At 37.7% G+C, this 12,425-nt stretch overlaps 1 protein-coding gene across 2 annotated transcripts in view; it reads right to left on the bottom strand.

Annotated features, from left to right (window-relative positions):
- The window catches only part of zgc:110789 (Xan_ur_permease domain-containing protein), a 185,044-nt gene extending 174,222 nt beyond the window's left edge, over positions 1–10,822 (bottom strand). The window contains exons 1-2 of one of the 2 annotated variants that reach the window (XM_039769943.1): positions 10,785–10,822; positions 9,055–9,127 (exon numbers count right to left, since the gene is read on the bottom strand). The gene's annotated coding sequence lies outside the window, so the exon portion shown is untranslated. Of the gene's footprint in view, positions 1–9,054; positions 9,980–10,784 lie in introns of those variants that run through there. The other variant, XM_039769944.1, reaches the window with a different exon arrangement.
- Between the last annotated feature and the right edge of the window lie 1,603 nt (positions 10,823–12,425).

Raw genomic sequence — 12,425 nt, 5'->3', positions numbered from 1 at the left:
ACTGTCAGCAATTTAATGTTTGTGTAAAATGTACTCAAGTCAGAAAAGAACAAAATAATTTGTGATGTAAAATGTGTAGGTTTAGTGTGTTTCTTACAGGGACTGATTTGAAGGATGCACAGTGGATTTTAGTACATTTAGTAGTTTGCCAGAAAAAATACAAAAATGTATAATTTGTCTAGAACAGTCTATGTACTATGTGAATATGAACGTGTGAAATTTTCCTGTATATTGTATATATGTACAAATCTTTTCTTTAATTAATGATTATCTGTTTTACTTTGTTAGTATCTGATATTGCATTATTTATTTGTAATGTACATGACCAAATAATGTCATTTTTGAATTAATAAAACATCTTGAATTTGGTGCATAGTGTGCTTCTTTTTCTTCTCTGTCTTTCAGCTGCTCCCGTTAGAGGTTGCCACAGCGGATCATCTTCTTACATATCTTTCTGTCCTCTGCATCTTGCTCTATGACACCCATCACCTGCATGTCCTCTCTCACCACATCCATAAACCTTCTCTTAGGCCTTCCTCTTTTTCTCTTGCCTGGCAGCTCTATCCTTAGCATCCTTCTCCCAATATACCCATCATCTCTCCTCTGCACATGTCCAAACCAATGTAATCTCGCTTCTCTGACTTTATCTCCAAACAATCCAAACTGAGTTGACCCTCTTATGTACTTGCTCCTAATCCTATCCATCCTCGCCACATTCAATGCAAATCTTAGCATCTTTAACTCTGCCTCCTCCAGCTTTGTCTCTTTGTCTTGTTTTTTGGTCAGTGCCACTGTCTCCAACCCATATAAATAAGCTGGTCTCACTACCGTCATGTAGACCTTCCCTTTCACTCTTGCTGATGCCCATCTGTCACAAATTACTCCTGCAACTCTTCTCCACCAATTCCAGCCATCTCCACTCTCTTTTCACCTCTTTTCCACAATCCCTGTTACTTTGTATTATTGATTCCAAGTGTTTAAACTCATCCACCTTCACCAGCTCTACTCACTTTATCCTCACCATTCCACTGACCTTCCTCTTATTCACACACGTGTATTCTCTCTTGTTCCTACTGACCTTCATTCCTGTCCTCTCTAGAGCATATCTCCACCTCTCCAGGGTCTCCTCAACCTGCTCCCTACTCTCACTACAGATCACAATGTCATCAGCAAACATCATAGTCCACGGGAACTCCTGTCTAATCTCATCTGTCAACCTGTCCATCACCACTGTAAATAAGAAAGGGCTCAGAGCTGATCTTGATGTAATCCCACTTCCACGTTGAATGCATCTGTTACTCCTACCGCAGACCTCACCACTGTCACACTTCCTTCGTACATATCCTGTACAACTCTTACATACTTCTCTGCCACTCCCAGCTTTCTCATACAATACCACAATTCTTCTCGGGGCACCATGTCATATGCTTTCTCCAGGTACACAAAGATACAATGTGTGTAACTGTGCTATGTGAATTAACTCCAAATAGTGTTCAAATGAGCTTTTGATTTTGATTAAACAGTGTTTGCTTGTGCATATGTAGTAGAATAATTCATAGTATAATAAGAAAATAGCATGAAATATGACAGAATTAAAAGAATAATATGAAACATAAATCATAGATAGATAGATAGATAGATAGATAGATAGATAGATAGATAGATAGATAGATAGATAGATAGATACTTTATTAATCCCAAGGGGAAATTCACATAATCCAGCAGCAGCATACTGATAAAGAACAATATTAAATTAAAGAGTGATAACAATGAAAGTATAACAGACAGACAATAATTTTGTATAAATTAACGTTTACCCCCCACGGGTGGAATTGAAGTGTCGCATAGTGTGGGGGAGGAATGATGTCATATTCTATTGATTTTGTTCTTGATTAAATTGTTTCATATTCACTGTAATTAAAACTGAAATATCAAGCTATTTAAAAAGAGTGAAATTTTAACAAAATGACATTATCTGTAAAGTATTTTTCTTCCTCTTCATCTTTTTCCCACTTCTGTGAGAGGTTGATGTGCTTGATCAACCTTTTCCATACAGCTCGGCCTTGTACCTCCTCACCAGTTAAGCCCTTTTCCTTCAGATCTTCTTTAACTTGATCCACCCACCTCTGCTTTAGCCACCCTCGCTTTCTCCTTCCCTGTACTTACTTTCCCAACACTCTTTTGCCAGCATATTCACCTATCGAAACATGTCCATACTCAACCTAATTTCATGTTCATTCTTATATATTTGACATACTTTTGTTGTACTTCTGATTGTCTCATTTCCTAATCTGTCCTTTTTTGAAACCTTACAAATCCATCTCAACATTCTAATTTCTGCCAAATCTAATTATCTGAAATGTATTACGAAACCAATATAAAAATTCAGTACTGTACATCAATGTTTTTTAATGTTTTTCAATGTTTGAAAAGTCAATACACATATCTACCACTAGATGGCAGCCTTTGCACACAGTAGAATATTTGTAGGCAAAACTCATACTGCAACTTCTATTTCACAATTTTTGTTCGTAATTTTCTGATGCCATTATTCTTCAATAATTATACATTAATTACAATGTTAAAAATAATACCTAAAATAATATCACCTTAGTACCCCTTTTAGGTCTGCACATCACTACATGAGAGTTTTATGTATGTCTACACCCTGTTAAGGGAAGAATTCTTGTTTTAATATTTTGCTATTATGTTTTTAACAGAATATGTTCAAAGTAGTGTAGAACGATGGGAAAAGCAAAGCCTTTTTAAGATTTTTTGACAGATTATTTTTGGTTTCGTGGTGTAGTAATAGGTTTTTACATGCAGAATTTTTGACGACGTAAAAAAAAAACCAATTAAATTAATATTATTAATATAAATATGGCAGCTCGAGTCACAAAGACAGAATGAGTCCCAAAAATAGTTGGGATGCCAACCCAGCCAACTCAAAAGCATTTTCAAAAGCAACAAGGGTGTGGTGGTGCTCAAACATTAAGAATGCTGGCAGTCACTGCCAGTTCGCCCTCTGGTGGTCATTCCGTGTGTCAACTGGATGATAACATGCATACAAGACTGCAAGATCACTGCCCATCCTACCCAGAAGGGGATGTGTTAGGGTTGATTTCACCCAACAGTATTTTTAGTTGACCAATGGTAAACATGTGTACCAAGTTTCATGAAAATCGCTCCAGCCATTTGGAAGTGATGCTGGAACATACAGTACATACACACACACACATACATACACATATTGACTTATATATACTGGTATATAGATTATATCAAATAATAAAGAATCAAAATATCCAGCTTTATAACAGAAACTATGGTCAGATGGGCAGATAGGCGATGAAAATAAAAACTCCATTTGGTAGGATATTGCAGTATACTAACTTCGAGGGTTTCCAAGGCCAAGTCCACCAAGCCTTAACCCTTAAAAGTGTAGAGTATATTTGGAAATGAGTGTTTCTATCAATACACTTTAAGTGATTCTGCTGTTATAGTAAGACAACATCCAGCCCGGGAGAGTATGTCAATTCACCAAAGGACACATTTCTGCATATATGCAAATCTGAAGTCACCAAGTAGCATAATATGTCTGGTCAGATATGGAATGCCTGGAAACAACTCATGTGGACTTAGTGCATACAGTGTACAGTGCACAAATCTAAATTTGTGAGATGGTAGCACAGCAGTGCTATCCACTGTGCCACACTGCCTCAGTTGATCTTTGTTTTTAAAAAGCCACATGTGAAAATGCCCTACCATAGTCCGTCTTGAAACACACACACTATATCAATAAGTGTTGAGTCAGCCAATGCATTGCTTCTCAATAATTTATTTACTCTGAAGAAAAGAAAATGACCTGCAGAAAACTGCATAATGCAGGCTCTGTTCATTAACTAAACACTTTTATAGCACGTTAGTTATTCATTAAACCCACATCTAATTAATGATCATATGATGTGCTCCCTGTATTATCAACTTATTGAGTGAAGTACAAATCTTTGATGAGGCTGTTCCATAACAAAAGGATAAGGTCGGCAATATATGCAATGGGGGTAGGGCAAAAACAGCCAGGAGATAAGCACAGTTCAAAAATAAGGACGAAGAAAGTGAAGATGAAAAAGCTACAGTGTGAAAGAAGCGTTGCAAGTGATTCAAACACAGTCCTGGAAAATGTAATGAAATAGTTAAATAATAAAAGTTTTTTTTTTTTTTAAATATATAGCAATTTTTTATATAGAGTTTTTTATATCAATAAGCAAACTATAGTTATTCTAAAAACTTATAAGTCATAATAATATTTGCCTAATTAGAAATAAGCACATTTTAAAAAGTGGACTTTTTTAAATAAATCAGATTGCTGAGTAAATTTGCACATTCTGGAACTACAGTACATGGACTGTCAAACACAAGAGACATTGACTGGATCTGCTACTTTGAATTTACTGATAATAGCGATTATTTCATCATCGTCAATGAATAAACACATGTCAAGATGGAGGATTCAAATCATGGATGCCAAATCAAAAATTCAAGGCATGTTACTTCAGGTGTGCTTCCTCACTCTATTGAAGAAATTTTAAAGAAAGCTCCAATTCCCCAAGTTGTGGAAAAAAACAAAGAGATACTTAAACAAATTGTTGGTTACTCTTTGTCTGTGGAGCCAAGCAAAGGTAAGCTGTTTCTTTTAATTTATTCTGAAATGTTAGTCAGATAAATTGAAGATGACATGGAGATAATGCTTAAAATTGTGACAATGAGCACAAGATAATGTTCTACTCAAGATGAAAAAATTATTACCATTTATTTTCTATCCTGTGTGTTCAGAGTCACAGGCAGCAGATGCCAATCTTGGAGCACTGAGTGCTAGGCGAGAACCAACCCTGGATGGGGTGCCACTCTGTTGCAGGGTACATTTATACACATATCCAAACTCAGTCACTTAGAGGTGTCAATTAACTTAACACATCAGTCATTGGGAGGTGGGAGGAAAACTTATACAGACGTGGGGATAACATGCAAACTTCATATAGACAGAACTGGGCCCAGATTTGAATCCCCAATTCTAACCACTGTGCCATTCCTGGCCCTAATCAATACTTAAGAATAGTCACTCTATCGATGAATCAAAGTATTGTGTGCTGCAAAATTTAATGAGTAAAGTGGACTTTGTTTAAGCATTTTTTGTCTTTTCTCTGATAAAACTACTGTAAGAGTAAACCCAAACAGTGAAAACATTTTGTGTAATTCTCCAGGCTGGTGAAGTATTCCACACATTCAGCAGCTTTGGTGAAAATTCCCATGAAAAAATGTAAACATAATTATCAGTTTTCATATTTTGGCAAATGTAGGGAATAAAATATGCATACTGAAAAATAGGCAAAATTGACTTGTCAGTCCACCAGAATGTCTATAATATATGGGAAGACCCATTAGAAAATACTGACGAACGCCAAGGAAACAAATGTACCCATACAAACAGCAAACTAACAGTTTGTAGGTTGTATTTATAACTTGACTCACACCTCTTGATATATAAAAGTTTAATTTAAAATGTGGTGGAGTGGCAGAGCAGTGGTTAATGCTGTATACCAGGCTTGGGCACAAACTATGTAGTTTTTCCTCAAAGTACTCAGTATTTCTTTACAAAGATTGACGATAAACTGAAATTTGAGTGAGTGTGAGTGTGTATGAAGGAAGGTATTCTACAATGGGCTAGCACCCACCCTATTCAGAACTGGCTCAGGCTCTGACCCAACACTGAATTGTGCGCAAGAAAGTGGATAGTTTTTAGTTTGGGTAACATTTAATATACTTGATATATTTGAGAACCATCACGTAAGACATTAGGTTGCAACCTTCAACAGTAAGTGTATGATTTTGTTCAGGTAAGCTAGTGACATCTCTGGAACACTAGCATACTCGTTGTTTCATTAAATGTAGAACTGGAACTCAGTTATTTGCCTGTAAACTAAACCCAGGAAAAGATAGAAGAGTTTAGAAAATGTCAATGGAGACAATCTTCAGTGAAACATTTTTGTTTCTATTGATTCTTTCCAGCTACTGCAGTTTTATCCCATATCCCATAGACACATATGTCAGGCAAAATTTAAAGTCTAAACTGGACAGTCATAAATGTGTACGGGTAAACATGTGAATGTTCCAAGGTTATTATAGTTTTGCCATTTTATGTTAGGTTTTATTTCTATATTACTTTTAATCTTACTTGGAATTTCCGTTTAGCTTTTCTTCATAATGTATTTTTAGTTTTAGTTTAGTTTTTACTTCACTAAAACATTTCTATTTATTTATATATATATATATATATATATATATATATATATATATATATATATATATATATATATATTAGTTTCACTTTTAGCTTTAGCAATTATGGTATTTTTAACAGTTATTATGAAGTTTAGGTTTGTGTTGCAGACAGTAATGTACTTAATGGGTTTGAATATAATATTTGTTTAATTATGGTAGAAGCCAGGAATGTCCCATAAAAAAATAAAAAAATAAAAAAACAGATACTCAATATGAACAATTTTATAAGATGCTGATATTTTTTAATTATCTGTGCTGATCTTTTGCATAAAAATTAAGGATCTAATGTTAACTGGAATAAAGCAAATAACAGCCTAATATAGCAAAAATATAAGGGAGAGGAAATATATTTTCTTCATTGAACAGTTCACTTTTCTACAGCCCCACCATAACATTTACTCACGCAATACATGTTAAATTTGGGGTGGAGGGAAGCAGCAAATTCTCTAAATGATTGTAGATGTGAACCTTGCACGCATGCCAGTTTCAATAGACACATTAACTTGCTCTTATTTGTGTTTTGTGATTTTGTTCTCTAAGATACTGCCCTTTGCTAAAATTATATTGTTTTCTGTGTTGCATCATTTGGACTGGACAAGCCCTCTGACTCTTTGTGCTTTTCTTTCATTTTCTTTTCACAGAAGTAAGCTATAGACTAATTTGTATTGTATTCAAAAAAGTCAGTAAATGCCTTTGTCCATGCTGATCTCTAGATCTTTCTCAGATACAGGAAGTTCATATTCAGGATTTTGCCTTTTGCAGGCTTGAAATGTTATGAAAAAAACTAGTAATTTTCTGCCTATAAAGCTCAGGTTTTGTTGATGAGCACATTTAAACCTCAGACTTTTGAATTTACGTCTATATATACAAGAAGTACAAAGAAAGCCAGCAGCTCAGCATAACTGATATTTGCTGACATGTGCACCCAGGAATTTGGCTTCAGAGTGTACTGCTGTATCAGTTGCCATGCATGTCTGTCTGTTGCATCTAAAACACTTAGGAACAGACTGAAAATAGGCAATGGATCATTTGTATCTGATACATCTGCCTTGAGCCCTGGAGATCTAGTGACCGACAACAACAACATTTATTTATATAGCACATTTTCATACAAAAAGTAGCTCAAAGTGCTTTACATAATGAAGAATAGAAAAATAAAAGACACAGTAAGAAAATAAAATAAGTCAACATTAATTAACATAGAATAAGAGTAAGGTCCAATGGCCAGGGTGGACAGAAAAACAAAAAACTCCAGACGGCTGGAGAAAAAAATAAAATCTGTAGGGATTCCAGACCATTAGACTGCCCAGTCCCCTCTGGGCATTCTACCTAACATAAATGAAACAGTCCACTTTTGATATAGGGTTCTCACGGAAGGGCTTGATGAAGATGGTCACGTAGACTTCTGGGTTTTAATCCATCCATCATTGTTGGAGCATCATGATGCTTTGAGTAGGCGGGGGTGGCGCAGGCCGCCACCACAAAGAAACCAGAAAAAGAAACAGAAGAGAGAGTAGGGGTCAGTACAGATTTTAGAGCCACCATGAATAGTTATTATGATGAATTGAACATACAGAGTATCAGGATTAAGTTAAAGTGAAGTTATAAAAAGGCCATGTTAAAGTAATGTGTTTTCAGCAGTGTTTTAAAGTGCTCTACTGTATTAGCCTGGCGAATTCCTATTGTCAGGCTATTCCAGATTTTAGGTGCATAGCAGCAGAAGGCCGCATCACCACTTCTTTTAAGTTTTGTTCTTGGAATTCTAAGGAGACACTCATTTGAGGATCTAAGGTTAAAACGGCAGCTTTCTTCTTATTTCACTGTCACTAGACTTAGCATATATCATATTCTCACTGTCAATTTCTGAATAGCTGTCACTACTAACAAGGGTGGCAAGGTAGCACAGTGGTTGTTGCTGCCTTAGTGCTCCTGAGTCCTGAGTTTGAATCCCAGCTTGAACACTGCCATTGTGGATATTCTCCATGTCTCTGCTTGGGTTTTTCTTCAAGTATTGTAGTTTTCATCCAATATAACAACAAACATTTGAGTTAATTGAAGAAATTGGAACTAGTGTCTCTTAGTTTGGGTGTGCGCATAACTGTGCCATACATTGGATGGATGCCCCATATTAGGTGGGTTCATTTTGGATTTGTAGCCTGTACCCTGAAATCCTGTACTGAACAGGTGGGTTAAAAAATAGATGGATTATTAACAGGAGCTCTGCACAGACACTGCTAAGCTGCTAATGTAATGGATGGATAGACACACATTTGTAAGAATTATGATTTTTTTTTAATGACTAACATTGAAATGATGTACTAAAATTACTGGTGATACCCCCTTAATGCACACCAGAATGGTTAGACTGGATACAGATTAAATATTCTGTGAGACATATTTTGTATACATTAATTTGCACTTTGTTCATAATAAACTGAACACTGTGTACTATAATGATTATGGCCTGTAATTCAGAGTATTATCTTGGTATGAATAATTATCAAGGTCTTCCTGTTTGGAGTCGAAGTCAGTAGATAAACCTACTTGTATTTATCTATGGTGAAAGCTTTTATTGTCATATATACAAAGCACATCCAAAACATGCAGCAGTGGAGGTTTTTTACTCTTACCACTGAGGCATCACTTGATTTCTGAAAGAATACATGCATAAGGAAACAATGTTATTATTAACATTAAAATGAAACAAAAAGGTACCTTTTTCAACTGTGATGTTCACGTTTGTGATGCCCTAACGGTTTACCAGAGTAAAGCCAAGCCATATTGCAGCCTATTAAAAAGTGAAGTATGGTCATGAGTGTTATGAGCACTGGGGACAAGTTGAAATTTGATTAATTTATGGAGATACTTTAGTCACAATCAAAATACCCTGGGATATAAATTTAAAACAATTTCTCTTTCAGGAAGTCAGCTTAATGATAAAACTGCTGAACAAAAGCTTAGTGGCATGGAAAACCTCTTGCATAAATTTATATTGCATGTGGGAAATGTAATTGGTTATTAATTTCATACAGGCAGTTTTAACAATTCCTTCATGTGTGAATCTATGTGCCACATTGCCTGTGGATTATCACTCTCCCATCATAACATTTGTCATTCTTAGCTTTACATATTAGGCTTATCAATTACTCTTAAGAATTCTCTTTTCATGAAAATGTAAACTCACATTTTAAGTTTTTCCTCTGTTTTAATTATCTGCTCATCCAATTGTTTATTAAGTAATGCATAATGATTTTGAGATTAATAACACCAATGTCACACCAGTCACAAAACACTGCTTTTTATAGATAATACAGAGAAGGGCATCTGCTTGTATAACAGTATGTTTATAAATGAATTTAATATTCAGAACAGTCCATAATAATGTTATACAAGAATGAACTGTCGTGTAAACCTTTAATAAACTGTAAATAGTATTGCTGTGTGTATTTCAAAAAATGTATTCGTTGACCCATTTTCAAACCAACCTAATCCACTTCAGGATCAAAGCCAGCTCTGCCAGTATTAGGCACATGGCAGTGTAATATCTGCAGATTGGACCTGAGAGTCATGAGTTGTTTATGTATTGTGGAGGATGGCCGGCTGTTTATCCCGGCCAATACCCCCAAGCTGCCAGGTGGAGCCCTCCTTGCAGCATGGAGGTCCCTAGAAGACCAGCAGGGCATCATGGACAATGGAGTTTTTATGCACCGCCCTGCTGGATGCCATGGGGGCCACGAGAGGGAGCTGCAGGGAGGACTGAAGAGTTCTTTGTGTCCTATGACCCGGAAGTTCGTCATAGGAAGAGCGATGGGCTTCCGGGGTGAGAAAAGCATTGTTTACCCTGACCCGGAAGGAATAAGGACTTATGGACTGTTGGATTGGGAACCCTTCCGGGTCGGGGAATATAAAAGGACTTTGGGAGCTGAGTTGGGAGGCAGGGTGGCTAAGCGTCTGGGAGAGTGGAGGATTATTATTGGAGTATTTGGGAGTGGAGGGTGCTTTGTGCACATTATTGATATAATAAATATCATTATTGGACTTTTACCTAGTGTCTGACGTGGTGTCTAAGGGTGCGAGCAAGCACTTAATCTGTTACAATTGGCGTAGCTTCGGCAGGATTCTCTGGCCGTCAGTTTGGCAGAGGACCTGAATTTAAAAAATGTATTGTGGACAGAATACCCCGGGAAGACAGCGTCACGACACACATAGGAAAAATCGCCAGAAACCTCCCCTTTATCAAGTCCGTCATGGGGAAGAAGAAGACAAAGCAGAGCGCCAGCAACAGCGGAGGTCTAGCGCTCGACATTGCTTGCGCTCAAGACGAGCCATGGAGCAGCTACGAGTTTCGGGAGAGATTTCCGGAGGAAGACGTCTCCGACGAGGTATGTGCTGGGAATGTACTTTACAATCTTTTTAATTTAACACATGATGTCCCATGTACATACCTCCCAGATGTCCATCCGAAGGCTCTACGGGAGGCAGAAGACAAACCCAAAGGCGATGGCGCGCTCTCGTTCAGGCAAACGAGCAACCCGAAGGACTTCCGCATTACGGGTGCCGACAAGGGACACGTGACCTACCACGAAGGATTCCAGGAAGGTGATGTTCCATGTTCAGCTGTTTGTGGCTTCGCCCAAGAAAAGACGGACTTGGTTTTTCCGAAGGGAAAAGGGAGACGAGCGAAGCACCGCTCTCCCTACAAAAAAGTAAGGAGGTCCGGGAAATGACTGATCGGTCTGTCGACAAATTGATGCAGACTGATCGCAGTCAGCCAAAAGCGGCACCGCGGTCCTCCAAAAAGAACTCCAAATCCCAGGCTCCCTTGCGGGACCTGTCGGAGCACGTACCAGGAGCGGCCGTGTTTATTGGCTCCCAGCCGGAGGGTAAGGCTAATGATGGCTTGAGCATGCCTCCGGTTGTATTGAATACATTTTTGGACGTGCACGAGCTGGAGAAGTTGCTTCAGCCAGTGCACAGTTTTTTACAGGTGGTGCAAACAATCCAGACGATCGTTGCAGACTTGAGAGGAGCGGCTGAAAAGCCTATGGGCTCATTTATACTTCACGCTCAGAACGCGTCCGCATCATGGCTGCCACGCTTTCCGAGCGTTCATTTCACGCGTCCTCTGAGCAGGTCCTCAGAAATTAACGCGACGCGTGCGCGAGTTGCAGTACCAGCAAAAAGTCGGAACGTGACGTCAGTCTCTCTGTTTACTATCTACATGTGACAGCAAGCCTCTGCCTCTATGGAGATCCTTTGGGGATCGATGTGCGCGCTTTGCTGTTTGATGAATGGTTCAAAGTGTTGAAGCAAAATGCCGACATACAGATGCATTCGTGGTGCTTTTATATTCAAGCGTCGCATATTCCCGATCGTAATGACACGATACATTTTAAAAGTCTCACATACTATCTTTTGTGCCGTCTATTTTTTATTTTTTTTACTTTACCTGCTGTCAGGTCCAAGAAGCTCGTAGCGATTAAAAACTGAGATGACGTTTACGATGGTCTGCTTTAATAATAAAGTAAACTACGAGGTTAAAGTGGACATTTCAAGATTAAAGCCGAAATTTCCACTTTAATCACAAAATACACGTTTTCACCGTGTCCTTTATTTTTTTCTCAGTGGCTCAAATACAGCGCTATACATTATGTTGCCGATGTGAAGTTGCAAAAAAAAAAATAGACGGCACTGAGACTTTTAAAATGTATCGTGTCATTACGATCGGGAATATGCGACGCTTGAATATAAAAGCACCACGAATGCATTTGTATGTCGGCATTTTGCTTCACCATATCGAAGCATCCATCCCGAAGGATCGGCATAGAGGCTTTCTGTCACATGTAGATAGTTCCCGAATGTAATGACACGATACATTTTAAAAGTCTCACATACCATCTTTTGTGTCGTCTTTTTTAATTTTTTTATTTTTGCAACTTAACAACAGCAACATAATGTATAGCGTTATATTTGAGCCACTGAGAAAAAAATAAAGGACACGGTGAAAACGTGTATTTTGTGATTAAAGTGGAAATTTCGGCTTTAATCTCGAATTGTCCACTTTTAACCTCGTAGTTTACTTTATC

The sequence above is a fragment of the Polypterus senegalus genome, chromosome 11, assembly GCF_016835505.1.
Source record: "Polypterus senegalus isolate Bchr_013 chromosome 11, ASM1683550v1, whole genome shotgun sequence".
NCBI lineage: Eukaryota > Metazoa > Chordata > Cladistia > Polypteriformes > Polypteridae > Polypterus > Polypterus senegalus.
The sequence above is the reverse complement of the archived record's forward strand: the minus strand, read 5'-3'. Positions and strand labels throughout refer to the sequence as shown.